This window comes from Suricata suricatta, chromosome 13 (assembly GCF_006229205.1).
Source record: "Suricata suricatta isolate VVHF042 chromosome 13, meerkat_22Aug2017_6uvM2_HiC, whole genome shotgun sequence".
NCBI classification, from domain to species: Eukaryota; Metazoa; Chordata; class Mammalia; order Carnivora; family Herpestidae; genus Suricata; species Suricata suricatta.
In genome coordinates, this window is record NC_043712.1 from 57,093,155 (window position 1) to 57,108,706 (window position 15,552).

At 38.4% G+C, this 15,552-nt stretch overlaps 1 long non-coding RNA gene across 1 annotated transcript in view; it reads left to right on the forward strand.

Annotated features, from left to right (window-relative positions):
* The window catches only part of LOC115276602, a 1,186,317-nt gene that overhangs the window by 667,723 nt on the left and 503,042 nt on the right, over nt 1-15,552 (forward strand). The window contains exon 4 of the long non-coding RNA XR_003902023.1: nt 11,349-11,464. This is a non-coding gene — a long non-coding RNA (uncharacterized LOC115276602). The remainder of the gene's footprint in view (nt 1-11,348; nt 11,465-15,552) is intronic.

Sequence of the window (15,552 nt, forward strand, 5' to 3'; positions counted from 1 at the left end):
TGCTTTTCTGTTTGGAGTGTCATTGTAACTACTGTATTGTAAATGATGGAAAATAATTGCATATGTTAAAAAATATGAAACTTTATAAAGTAAAAAAAATAAAATAAAATAAAATTTCAAAAAAAAAAAAAGAATGGAAGAGTATCTTTTCCTCAAAGTTTCCAACAGAAATGTAGACTTAGAATGTACCCACTCTTGAATGTGACCAGGGGGCTGACTGTGTGGTAATTGGGTTAACCTATATCATGTGACTCTTCGCTTAGCCATGAGAGTAAAGGTCCCTTAGGAAAAGGTACAGTCAGCATCCAATTAGAGATGTTTTAAAGGAGAAATGTGCACATGTACACTAAGTTAAGGAAATAAAGGTGATTGCATAAATTACTAAATTGTTACAGCTTAGTATAATCAACTTAAAGATAAAAATTCCAAAATCTGTAGATTCCATCCAGAAATAATTTTTTAAATATTTTATTTATTTTTGAGAGACAGAGAGAAACAGCCTGAGCAGGGGAGGGTCAGAGAGAGATGGAGACACAGAATCTGAAGACAAGCTCCAGGCTCTGAGCTAGCTGTCAGCACAGAGCCCAATGTGGGGCTCGAATCCACGAACTGTGAGATCATGACCTGAGCTGAAGCTGGATGCTTAACTGATTGAGCCACCCAGGCACCTCCAGAAATAATGTTTTAAATGTCTTTCTACTGGGACAATTTTTTCAGTCTAAATATACTGTCAATCTTAAAAATCTCTTAGGAAGGCTTAGAAGTAACTACCATTTGCTAAAGTATGAAGTAGAGGAAATCCATAAATATGACTCAAACATGAAAATATTTGCATAGATCCATGAGCAGAGAATTAAACCTATGAGAATCATCGATTCTGTTCCCTTTGTGGTTGAACTTTATCTGATTTAAAACTTCTCTTGTGAAACATCTTGCTTTCTCATTTGGGTGACCCTTTACTCCACCACAGAAGTCCTAGCGTCACCATCCTGCCATTGTATCAATGCTACTGTTGTTTGCTGCCCTTGAGAATTAGTTTACTTCTGGAATTCTACTACTGAATATATTGTGTCATTTCAAGTAGCCTTTGTAATTTGTTACTGCCCTCTTGTTTGATGTAATTGTCCTCTTATTGTAATGTCTCTTTTCAGTCTTTTTCTTTGTACCTACTGCTAGGATCATGTCTTAGGATACTGCCAACTTTGTCGCTGTTGTTGTCGTTAGGCTGATAACACTTGCTTTATTCTTAGAATAATGTTCCTGAAGTCACTGCAATTGAAACACATGAATTGCTTGGGTAGACTTCTTAAAAGTTTTGCTAAATATCGGATGTTAACCATTAAATTTTACTTTTGTGTGATAAATAGATATAGGAGAGCTTTAGATGAATCAGTCACATAAAAGGAGAAGCTAAAAGTGCAATAGTATTTGATCTAACCTATCTTTAAAGTTTACTTTTAATTGCCTTTATCTCTTACCTTTCTTGTAGGTTCTCTTCAGTCATTTTTTTTCACTGAACAGTTAAATGAACTTATTGTTTTCTGGACGTGATGTTAGGCACTGAAGATGGACTGGGATGATGGCGGATTTGAGGAGAAAAGAGTGGCAGCAAAGAGGGACACACATCCTTCTTGGAATATCTTGATTAAATGACAAGTGATGACAGTGATGTTTTTAAGCTAAAATACAGTGAGAGAGGGGTATTGATAGAGAATGACAGTGCAATTTGTAAGTAAATGGAACAGCTAACAGAACTTTGAGGGTGATTACTTTCAGAAGGGTCTTAAATGATGAAGAAAAACACCAAACAGACAAATCATAACTCCTTTTAGGATCAATAAACATCTTGGCAATTCCTTGTGCTCTAAGTTTTATTTTAATTTTACCTGTTTTCTCCATCTGTCCTATTTCTGAATAAAGTCAAGAAGAAAAAAAAATAGTGCTATTTTACAAGCAGGCTATGCCTCCAGGAAAGAAACACGTAGATTCCTTCCAGAGTAAGGAAGCTCCCTTATTGCTGCCTTTCATGATGTGTTCTTTGTGGAGAGATATTCACTCTGAGAGGTAGACAATTTAATAGTCTTTGATAGTCACAGTACACAAATATCTTTGTGCGCAGAGTTAACTTACCTAGTGTCACAAATGTTAAGGGAAGACAAGGTCTTTTGGAAGATGAGATATTCACAACACTGCTAACTTTAAGGATTTTAGTCTTTATAACCAAGAGCAGAATGAAAATCTACCTTGTCGTCTAGTTACCCACATGCCATAGTATTTTTAATTTTATTGTCAAATATATCTAGCAAAGGATTTGAACACCTACATGTTACCATTACATCCCAAGGAACCTTGTTGAAAGCTTAATGATGTGTTGTTATCATTGAACTGCTCACCACACTGAACAATCCTCTTCTACATGGAGATACACATGTTAAAGAGAAGTGTCAATTTTTCAGCTCATTATTTTTTAGAAAAAGATAATATATTTTTTATTTTTTGGCTCTTGAGCTAAGAAATCTTCACCTTTGGTTTTCATAAGAAAATAAAATCTATACAGGGCTCACAAAATCAGGAGTTTAATATATATAATCACTATTCATTCTGTCATTTGCATTGTAAAAAATGATAATGAATCAGCACATATTCATAATTCTGTTTCACAGAATAGTTTGCTCCAATTAAAATATATTTTATGTTTCAGTGAAACTATGATTTTTTTTTTACTTCTAATTTTAATGTGAAAACTTTCTTATGCTATTTCAGGCATGAGTTGAGGAAAAAACAATACTTGTGATTTTACAGCTTAGCTGTCTATTACTGTGTTAGGGTTTTTATGAATTTTGTAAACCTTCCTAGCCTTTGTGCTGCTGAAACCGTACTCCAGAAAGCCAGTGTTTGTGTGGGAGATTGGGGGTGGCAGCTTGGGGACCTACAATAAGGGGGAGAAAGTGCAATGAGAGATGAGCCCTTCAGTAAAGCCAGGCAGAAGGTCATGGCGACCCTCAGGAGCGGATTCTTCGTGGGGACTGATAAGCAGCTATTGAGCCCTGCACCCTGTCTGCATATTTATTTTTGCAGCTAGTTTAAAGAGCAAAAAAATTTTTTAAATCCCCAGTTTAACTGATGTCTGGCATGCCGCTTATTAATCTAGGTATTTTCAGGCATATTAACAGCTTTGTACATCCTTCAGTTATACTTATTAATCTGTAAGACCGTTAATTGTCCAAAAATTCATCTCATCCACTCATTACATAAGCTAGCATTGAGAAGCACCCCCTTGTTAGATATTTTGGCAAGTGCTGACGATTACCAAGGTAAATGCCTGTGTTTAAACCTCTCACGGTCCAGTGGGGAAGATGAGCAAATAGTCAAATTATCTTAGAAATAGGGTACAAGATAGTGATTTTTGTTTGCGCTGCCTATTATTTTCCATATGTTGCTAGAAGCAGTGCTCAGTCGTGGAAGTGGAGCATGACAAAGAGGGGAGGGTCCTCGGGGCCTCTCGAGTTTTAATATGAAATGGTTCTGTTACTTTCAGGTTGTATTACTCTAAATTTAAACTAATATTTCTTGGGTCAGTAAATTTGTTTTTTAGTTTCCAGATAAACAGGTTAATTTTAGATCTTTCTGGGATAGATTTTCAACTTATTTTCTTTGTAATCCTATAGACCATGTTCTGTCACCATGGTCTTTTGAAAATTAAGGCTTGCTTTCTAATAGAAATCTTGTCAGTTTTAATAAGTTTGTACATGAAAATATTTTATGTTCTCTGGTGTCCTGCCTTCACATAGGTCTTGGTTCCTCTACATTCTAGCACGCTCCCATATCATTTAACTGAAACAAATCCCGTCTTAGTCCTCAATGATTTCTACACTGCCAACACACGGCAAATACATGGAAAATGCCCTTGGTCTTCCTCTTCCTTAACTCAGCAGTGGCAGTTGAGACAGTTGAACGTTCTCTCCCCTCCGAACCACTGTTTTTTCCTGGCTTCTGATTCCCTGCAGACTTCAGTAGCTCTTCTTCTTCGTTCTCTTTTGCTGCCTCCTCGTCATCCGCCAGTCTTTAAAGTTGAAGTACCAAGGCTTCAGTCCTGGACCTCTTAACATTCCAAACAGACTTTCTACTTTAGTGATGTCATCTCTTATCAGGGCTTTTTAACACTACCCATGTTCTAATGACTTCAAAGTGGCATTTCCAGCCACACATTTCCCCCCGGTTCTCAGATACCCAGTTCCCTTATTTGATATCTTTATTTTATTGCCTAATGGGCATCCTGAAATTAACATTTCCACAATGGATCTTTTGATAACTCCCCTTAACCATTGGTGGTCCTCCTTCTTTGAGTTAATGAGAACTCTACTTTCCCTTCTGCTCAGATCTAAAACCACGAGGCTATGGGGCACCTGGGTGGTTCAGTTGGTTGAGCGTCTGACTTTGGCTCAGGTCATGATCTTTCAGTTCAGGAACTGGAGTTACTCTTTGAACTCTATGCTGACAGCTCAGAGCCTGGAGCCTGCTTCAGATTCTGTGTCTCCCTCTCTACCCCTTCCCTACTCACTCGCTTTCTCTCTCTTTCTCTCTCTCTTTCTCTCGCCAAAATAGATAAATATGAACAAAATAACAAAAACTGCAAATAAAAAGAAAACCATGGGGCTATGCTTTTGCTCTCTCAGTAACATCCCGCATGAAATCTGTTTGTAAATCCTCGCTTTTGTATCCTCATACATACACATATTCTAACCGTTTCTCTCCACCTCCACTGCTTCTTCCCTAGTCTCAGCCATATTCAGGCCTTCTCTAGTTTGATGCAATAATAGCCTTGTTTCTCCGCTCCTAACTTTAACACCCTCCAGTTTCTTCTTAACTTTCAGCCAGAATGGTTCTGTCTGTCATCTCTCCCCAACCCCCCATTGTCTTTCCATCCCATTAGGAGTAAAAGCTGGTGTCTTATATCTACAGTAACCTTTAGATGATTACTCTCAGATTCATTATTCCCTGAGCTCTTCTCCTACTCGGCTCACTCGTGTCTCATTCAGCTCACTTCAAATTAACTGGGTGTCTTGCTGTTTATCTGAAACAACATTATCAACAACAACAACAACAAAAATATTCATCTTAGGGGCACCTGGATGGCTCAGTCAGTCGAGCGTCCGACTTCAGCTCAGGTCATGATCTCATGGTTTGTGGGTTCGACCCCTGCATCAGGCTCTGTGCTGACAGCTAGCTCTGAGCCTGGAGCCTGTCTTTGGAGTCTGTATCTCTCTCTCTGACCCTCCCCTGCTCATGCTTTCTCTCTCTCTCTCTCTCTCTCTCTCTCTCTCTCAAAAATAAATAAAAAACATTTAAAAAATTTAAAAAATACTCATCTTAGAACTCGTTGTTCATGTTGCCTGTGCCTGGAACATTCTCTTCTCACTTGCCCCCAGGACTGACCCCCTTATTCCCTTCAGGTTTTTACTCAAGTGTTGCTTTAGTGGGAATTCACTCCCATGTGTAAAACTGCAACCTTTTCCAGACATTTCTTCCATCCTTTTGCTTTCTCTCCTTAGCAGTTAGAGCTATGTCATATATGATGTATTTTATTTTTGTCTTCTCTGCTGTAACTACATATGAACAAATTGCATTTTTTTGCTACAGTATTCTAAGCATTAAAATCAGTGCTAGCATACAGTAGGTAGTCAACAGATGTTTGTGAAGAATGAATGCGAGTCAGGCTCTCAGCGGTGACCTTGCTGTTCCAGGTAAGAGCAGATGAGGCAGAGGTTATCATGCAGGGGGTTTACAGGCAGGTTCTGGGATCCACCATGTGAAACGGAAGGTAGGCTGCAATGGAGCCTCAACTAAGGCTTCTTTCAACAGCAGGAAGCCGTCCTGCATGGCGGCTGTGGGCAGGCTCTCATGCTCAACATCTCCAACTGGGTGCAGGCTGCGTCTGAGTGAGAAACAGGCCACATGTCCAGCTGGGGCAATTTCCAGGTAGGATTAGACGTGGTAATTGGAAGTACCCCCATCAGCTGGGTGAAAATCTCTATTAAGGACATCTTTACTGTCCTTAACCCTGAAAGGGCATCTTTCCGGTGTCCACTGCAGGACTGTGGCCATAGGACTATTGCCATGTTCTAGGGTCACCTGGGTGGTTCAGTCAGTTAGGCATTCAAACTCTTGGTTTCTGCTCAGGTCAGGATCTCACAGTTCATGTGGCCAAGCTCCACTTTGGGCTCTGCCCTGACAGCATGGAACCTGCTTGGAATTCTCTCTCTCTTTCCCTTTCCCTCTACCTTCCTCTGCTCATTCTCTCCCTCTCTCTGTCTCTCTCTCTCAAAATAAATAAATAAATAAACGTTAAAAAAAAGACTGTTGTCATGTTCTAGATGATTTCTCCTCCTAGGAACCACATGGTTTCCATACCTTGAAGTTCTTATTCAAAGACGCCTATGATTTATTTCCCTCTCTAATTTAAAGAGAAACATGCACTCTTCTCCCCTACATAACCCTAAAGACCATATTTTTCAATATAAGCACATTACTTACTTAATTACACTCTTCCTAATTTCTTATTTTTTTTTTACATTTATTTATTTTTGAGAGACAGAGGCAGACAGAGCACAAGTGGGGGAGAGGCTGAGAGAGAGGGAGATACAGAATACAAAGCAAACTCCAGGCTCTGAGCTAGCTGTCAGCACAGAGCCCCATGTGGGGCTCGAACCCACGAACCATGAGATCATGACCTGAGCCGAAGCCAGACGCTTTACCAACTGGGCCACCCAGGCACCCCACACCCTTCTTAATTTCATCCTTGTATTAGAAGATATGCTCCACGAGAACAGATTTTTTTTTTTTTGGTATATTTTGTTCACTGAAAATAATCACAGCACCTAAAATAGCACATACAGTACTTGAAATATTTGTGGAATGAAGGAACTTCAGGCTTCTGACTGAGCTGACTTTATGATATTTTGACTCCTTGGAATTCTGAAGAATGGTGATAGCTCATTTGATTGCACTGATGTACAGAGAAAGGTGAAGCAGAGCCTGACTTCCTGGAACAAACCTGTACTGCCCCCCAAGACAAGACAAGATCCTCCAGGGCCATTTTGAGAGCATCTGGGAGGCCATGGGGGAGTGCCTAGGAAAGAAATGCACCTTACCTATTAGGACACCCGCAAATATGCAGCACAAGCCTGGTTCCTTGCGGGCTGACGTAGCTCTAATGTCTCCTCGTTTTCAGACTGAGTACGGTTCCATCTTGTCTCCAGGGGACTTGTCTCCAGAGGAGACTGGGACTAGGTTCAGAGGTTAAGGAAGAGTTCGATAACAAGCTGTATCTACCTATAGGTTCTGCCCCAAGAGTTAATGCAGGGAAGATGCGATGGAGCAGGCGGCCACCAGAGAGCGCTGTGGGACCTCTTTGCGAGGTTTCGCTTTCCAGCGTAGCATTGCAAGGAGCTTGGGAACTCAGGCTTTTAAAAACCTTAACATTGAGGAATTTTGCTGATGTCGTTAATGACGTTGCTTCATTTTGAAAGTACATAGAATGAGAAAGAATGTGTTAAATTGTACTTGAAATTTAAAAACTGCAAAGAATTGTAATAGAAGTTTCACACAAAAAGATACATAATATCCCTTAAATGACATAAGGAGATATTGAACCTACATCATAATTTTTTAAATGCTCACTTAAATGACAGAGATAAAAATGTTCACCCATCAGATTTTCAAGAATCTAGAAGTCTGCCCACCCGAACAGAAGTTGGTGGTAGTAGCATTAATTAGTTTGATTTTCAGGGAGGGAAACTGGCAACGTATTTGAAAGTTATAAATGCACTTGCTTTTCACTGCTCCACTCTCAGAGGAATTTATTCTACAGATATACCTCTTAGATACAAACTAAAAGACTTTCTTTTAAATCTCAAGAATAATAAAAGTTTTGAAAAATAAATGTCTGGGGATATAATTAAATAACTTCAAGTGAATCAGAATAGAAAGACATGAAACTATGTGGAAAGTGCTGTTTATTTCCCAATATAAAAAGCCTGCTAGTTACTTGATGTCGGGAAGGGGGAAAGACAAGGCCCATAATAGTGGGTAAAGAATACAATCTGTTTTTCCTTTCTTAAGTGGGAGTGGGGAGCAGAATAATATACCAGCTCTCTTGCATTTGTATAAGGAATTGTTGCAGGGATCCACAATTGCCAATAAAGTTGATCGTGTTGAAGGAGACATAAGAAGAGGTTGGAGGCAAGGGTGAGAGAAAGACTTAGTCCTTTATTCCATTTTATGATGCCTAGAGGCATGCAAATTTCTTACCAGTTCCCCAAACAGAAAAATACATGTATTTTATTTTATTTTTTTAAGTTTATTCATTTATTATGAGAGAGAGCAAGCTTACATGGGGGGGGGGGGCAGAGAGAAAAGGAGAGAGAGAATACCAGGCAGGCTCAGCACAGCACAGAGCTTGACACAAAGATTGATACCATAAACCATGAGATCACGACCCAAACAGAAATCAAGAGTCAGCTGCTCAACCAACTGAGCCACCTAAGTACCCCAATATATGTATTTTAAATTTCAGGAAAAAACTGTTGGGTTAGTCATAGAGGAAATGTTGATAATTCAACTTTTCTATTCACTTCAATGCATTAGATACTTAGAGGTGTTTGTATTCAGTTCCCTAGTTAGTTTATTAGTTACTAATTGTCTGCTTGAAATCAGCCAGTACTACCACCTTTGGCAGTCTTGTGATGAGTGAGGTGAATTTTCCAGCTGGGCACCCCAGGGAGAACTTGCAGAGGTGCTTGGAGTTTCCTTTGGGACCTCTTCAGTTGTCTTGACTTTCCATGATAATCCTACTCCCCACCACCTACCATGTTACAGATTGATTTGTCCTTAGGGCAAAAAGGAAAGAAGTTAACGAATCTTTTCCTCACATTGTCATAGACTTACTCTAGTAAGACACATTTATTCACTTGAGGTTTATTGAATATCTACTAAACGCCTGAGAATGAACCGCCTTCTGAGGAAACAAATCTGTCAGATGGACCTTTCCTTTAAGGAACTCACAGTCAAATAGGAAGATGGCATAGTCTAGTTACTTTGCAGAGTGATATGTGCTGTGGAAAGACAAAAAGAGAACAAACCCCTTTTACTGGAATGGAAGAGAACCTTCAGATCATTTCATGGATTTTAAAATATGAGTAGGGATTCTCTAGGCAGACGGGTTGAGATGGAGGGGGGGAGGAATAGCACCTGTGAAAGGTCTGAACATATACTCGCCACTATGAGTGCTGAAGAGTGTAGTCTGGCTAGAGTGTGTTTGTGTTTGATTTTGACACACTTTGTGAGGAATTACTGCCACTGTGTCTAATACTAACTACTTACTAGATATAAGTATCAGGCATGTTATGCCATTTAATTCTAACAATGAAACTATGATGTTAACTGAATTACATAGATGATGATACCAACAATTATTAAAATTTATCTAGTTACACAAGTAGGTAAAGCTAGGAGTCAAACCTGGATCTGGTTCCAAATCCCGATGCTCTGAAGTATGAATAAGTGTTTGCTGAACCCCTTCCATTCTCTTTTCAGATTCACTCTTTACTCTTCTCCATCCTACTTTCTAATACTGGAAACTAGTCTGGGTGGAGTTCAAGAGGCTCCGTGACCCTGGGAATCCAGTGCGGTTTGTCCCATAAGTAGTGTAGATGGGAAACTGCAGAGAAGATGAGAAGATGCAAGGCGATAGGACCCCTCCCATCCTGTCACCTTCTGCCATCCGGGACTTCCAAGCAAAGATCCTGTTTCTGTCCAGGAGGCTCCCGCTCTACATCGGGCTCCTGGATGGCAGTCGCTGCCCCCTGTCCTCCTGTCTGCCAGCCTAAGGGTGACAACAACTTTACTCCATCTTCTCTTGTGGTTTCCCTACATAGAGCCTACAGTTTTGTAATAGGTTCTTTATTAAACGCTCCTCAAATTATTCTAATTGAAAGTGCCATCTGTTTTCAGTTGGCACTAGATCAACATTTAAGAAGTTATTGTTATTATCTAAATGAGAACTAATGAAAGTTTATTGTGCTAGTAGCAGAAGAAATAAAAGGGTAAAATGGATTTCAGCATGAGATGAGAAAAATTTGAACTTTTAAGAAGACTGCAAAGAAAGAATAATATTTTCTCTTAAGAGTTGAATTCTATTAAGGAAATGAGATGACTCTTGCACCTTTTATGTTACACACTCAAATTAATAGGCAACCTGGGACAAAAGAAGTGGTTTGTAACTTGATATCAGGAAGGTTAGGGTTTGGGGGAGTGGATTTCACTGCTTGTGTTGAAGTACATGGAGCCACAGAGAGGGTGGTGCCAGGCATCAGGTGGCAGTTCAAACAAGTGGTCCAATAAGAGGTAGTGAATAGGTCCCTTTGGCAGGCAGATCAAACAGTGAGGCGTACCAGCCTGGTTCTGGGGATGAAGTCCGGCAGTACGCATCAGGAAGAATGTCAGCAAGTGACAGGATCCCCCCAATGAGACTCAATCCTGAGTCAGATTCCAAGTGCTGGGGAAGGAGACAAAAGCAGAGGCAAAACAAGTGCTGGCTGGACAAATGGCAACAAGATGGGCATATTGTTGGATTTCTTCCGTTTCCTTAAACCACCCAATTGTGCACCGTACTGGAGAGAGTGCTGAGGGTCCAGGGGCTCCAACTGTGAGAAGTAGAAGACCGGAATAACCCATTCATACACAGGCAGTCCGGCTCTGAGGGTGGGTGTTTTTATTTTTATTTTTTGAGTCTGTGATTTCATCATCTGATCACAGTGTCTATTTTCATTTAATGTTCCGTAGGAGCAGCACTCTGGTGTATTTGAGGGAGCATCTGTGTTCTTCATCAATGTCTCACAAGTTGAAAAACTATTGCATTCCTAAATTGTTTCCTACTGAGATTCCTTCTCATGGTGTTAAAAAAAATCCAGAAAACAGTATTTTCAACATATTTTCTGGGTTTAAATATTCTGATTTACAGTCTCCAAGGACAATATATAAAAATGGCTTCCTAAATTAACACATCAATTACTTAAACCAAATGGATAGGAATGATGGCACTGAAATAATAATCCTTTAGAAAGATCATTTTTAGGAGATAAAATATAGATGTTCCCTTTGACTTAAACAGGTGCTATATTAATCGTTGTGGTATAAACGATAGAGGTGAAGAGTTCACGCTTCTCTCTTTTGTGTTGAACATTCTGATAAATGGGTGTCTAATGTGACAGGGAAAGATAACATAATGAATATCTTAATGTGCTTGAGTGAACATTAAAAAAAATGACTGACACTATGTTTTGTTCCAGGTAGGAATAAAAAGCCAGCAGTTCCTGGCCAGTGATACTCCAGTTCAAGATGTCTGACTGACACGTGTCGGCACCAGCATCGAAGGAAGGAAGTGACGGACGGGCTCTGGCTCCAGGTGAGTACAGTGTCCAAGACTCAAGTATTCCTCTCTGACTCTTAACCACGGAACTCCTAAGATAACTCCAGCGAGATTTTTACTCTCTCAAAATACAAGGCTACTGTATTTCTTCAAAGTATTACAGCTGTAAAACTAGTACTTTAAATTCAATGCATATATATTTTTCCTCTTTAAGTGGTGAAACAGGTAACTATGAATAAGCTTCTTTCTGAACTGGGTGTCAAAATGCCTAACCTATAAATAAAATGAAAGATGAAATTTCATAGAATGGATGGAGAGTAAGGAAGGAAGGTTATTTCTGGAAGTGACCAAAGTGGGAACAAAGTTATCATTAGACATTTCAGATTGACACATTGTTCCATAGCCTTCTAATGATGGGCACATGGAGGCTGAGTTAGCTTTGAGGACCCTGAATCTTTTCATTTCCAAATTCATACAATTAAGGCAAGCAGATAATCCAGCAACTCAAAAGACTCTTTGACTCTGTCTTCTAAATTGCAAGAGATCAGAAGTAAAGGTCAGACATACCTGTGTTGTACTTAATGGTTCTCAAAGTATGAATTCATAAGCCAGATGTATGCATCACCTACGGACTTTAATATGAAACTTTTGTGGGCTGAGCAGATTAATGGGCGATAGATTTAAGGAATGGAAGACAAATGTTACACAACTCAATTTTTTAACTTTGCAAGATGTCTATATTAGGCCTAAAGCAGGTTAAAATGTCTTAAGATAGCATTTGTGTGTTTATACAGAAAAGACAGAAGGAAAGATACGTATATAATTATTTTAATTTTTAACTTAATTTTTCTGATGTTTTCATAGTGGCTGTTTATACAATAATCAGAAAAATATGACTCAACATTGAAAATTAAATCATTAAAATTTTTTGTAAGAAAATAAGATTACAGAAGAATAAAGTGATGAAAGAATGCCATATACCTCAGAGATTAAAAAACGAGGTTACAAAACAAAGTTGAAGTAAAATCCTGTTTTTGTGTACAATGCCTATCTATATGGATAACGAAACGGAATTTGGGTAACATTCTGCATGTGTATTTTTCTAAAGTGTGTTTATGCATATATGTGTGAAAGTATATACATAGGTATTATATTTATTAAAGATATACAACTTTTGGGGCGCCTGGGTGGCTCAGTTGGTTAAGTGTCTGGCTTCGGCTCAGGCCATGATCTCACAGTTCCTGGGTTCGAGCCCCACATCAGACTCTGTGCTGACAGCTAGCTCAGAGCCTGGAGCCTGCTTCCAATTTTGTATCTCCCTCTCTCTTTGACTCTCCCCTGCTCACTCTGTCTCTCTCTATCTCTCCAAAATAAATTAAAAAACATTAAACATATTTAAAATATATATACAACTTTTCTGTTTAAATAAAAGAGTTTCAGAGAGTCAAGATAATTCCTATTTAATAAATATGTAAAGTCCCCAAAGAGAGATTGAGCCTACTCAAATTAACCTTGATGGTTAAATATATAGAAATGTGCTTTCATGAGTATTAATAGCAACATCTGACTTGTTGAAATGGATGAGAGCACATATAACGCTCACTTGTATTGTTCCACTTTTCATTTTGTAGAGAATTCTAGCACGGTGGCATGCACTGCATGAATGAGAGTATTCGCAGGGCCCAACGCAGGGCTCAACGCACCATAAGATCATCACCTGGGTTACAGTTGGATGCCTAACCGGCTGAGCCACCCAGGCACCCTGAATTTGAATATTGATATTTGTGCCAAGTTTAGAATAATCAAATTGACATACTCAATGGTATCTTTTATCACCCACCGACACTTTGTAAATACTACTGAATTTTTAACAAAAATTACATCATTGTGTAATTAATCACAGTATGAACATGTTCACCAAATCTGTGAAAGTTACTTATATTTTATTACCATAGCCTTCTGCAATTCTCCTTTACATGACTTCTGTGATGCATGAGTAGGTTGTATATTTATCTTAAAAAAGAAAAACAAAATAAGAGAAACAACTCTAGTTTCTTATGTGAACATTTCACAATAAAAATATATGTTGTGAAGAATTGCAGTAATATTCTCTTACACAGACTTCTCTGTACTCATCTTCCACTTAGATTACGGTTTCTGTATCCATCCTTTGCCCTTTTTATTCTTTCTCTATATTCTGCTTGGGTGATCACATGGACACCCATGGCTTTAATATCCCCAAATTTATAACTCTCTAATTGTTTACTGGATCAAAATACTGGGCAAACCACAAGTATCATTGTCACCTAGGCTGTATTTCCTGCCTTTTTTTTTTTTTGGATTCCTCTTTAATGGGGTCTCCTCCTTCTACCCTCCCCGATGTCAAATCTGAAAAAGTAAAATCCTGTTTAATAGGAGAGGGTGCCCAGATTGACTGAGTAGACCTGAGTTATAGACAAGAGAAAGGACAAGTTGGTTAATGTCATTAATATATTAATAGCTTAATAATAATATGAATGTTTCTCCTTTTTTTCCATTATTAGTGAATTTACTCTTGGTAATTCTTCATCATTCCCTTGTCTATGCTTCTCCCCACAATATGCACATTATAAATGCATGACCTAACATTAAGTTGAAATGAAAAAAATGGCAGAAGGATGTTTACAATGGTAGTTTAGAGTTGTCAACATACCAACATGGGCATGTGGACAGATTTCTAGTAGGTGATCTGGGCTCAAATATCTACTCTGCCATGAATAAGTTATGCAGTCCAAAATCTACCATTCTCTTCAACCCTCTGAGTCTTAAATTATTCATTCTGCATTATTCCAATTCTAATACAGTGTTTGTGTAACCAGTGTGTAAATGTTAAACACTTTGAGAGTTTGAGTATTGATTGTTACCAACCATAGATAATAGATACAAATTTCCAAAATATTCATATGTGTATGTACATATACATTTGTGTATATATATATATATATATATATATATATATATAGAAAGACAGACTATATCTATTGAGGTAGTATGAGTAGTTTTCCCACAGTGATATGTTAGCTTTTCAGTAAAATATCTTCAAGGAGGTATCTGTGGAGAAAGTTTCCTCCTTTTTACTTGAATGTGTGTGGCCTGTCCATCAAATCAGCACAGTTCAACAATTCAAGAAGTGTTCTCTCTGCACTTTGATCACAAAGGGACTTCAACTCAGGATAAAATCCCAAGATAATGAGCTAGGCAGCACAAAGCAACATTCTCTTATGAAATCAAGTCACAAAATAAGTGTAGTATGAAAATTAAAGACACAGAATATTAAGATGGCATTGATTCATTGATCTGGAAATTATTTCCAACCATATAATATTAATAACACTCCATGACCTGAAATTTAAACTGCAGCGAACATCACACAGCAACAAAAATTATTTAATATTGCCAACAACTGTAGTGATGTTGAACTTTAACAGTTGAAATTACATTTGCTGAAGTACTGAGAATATTTTGCAAACTATGACATTAGAAATTCCCAGAAGATGAAAATTTGGTCAGATGAATCAATATTCATTAGACATTCAATAATATATGCCTAGGGTAAATCAAAATACATTTCATTTTGACTGCATTGAAAGCACCTAGAGTTCAAAATAATGTACAGTAAAATCTAGGAGAATTGGATCACCACAGATCAATACTTTCAACTGGATTTTGTGTGTGTGTCCTTTATTCATGTATCTCAAGAAAATTTAATGACCTGAAAATTGACCAGGGTTTGGGAAGGAAGGAAGGGCAGGGAGGAGGGATGGAGTATGGGAGGAGGGAGGGAGGGAGGAAAGAAGGAAGGAAGGAAGGAAGGAAGGAAAAGACTAACATTCAAAATGGTTGTTCTGAATAATTAAAAGTCACAATCACTCAAAAATGTTAAGAATCTACAATATATGTTCTTAATTTTGTTATCCCCTTCCAGTGATTTTTGAACTTTACATTGTTTGGACCCCAATATCACTGTAAGTACAAATACTTGCCTAATCCTGTTCTAACTTAAAATGGAAGTACTCACTATCCTATACTGGTGGAGTACATAATAGTCGTTATCAATCTTTTAAGTTGAGAGCAGTGTGAGTTAA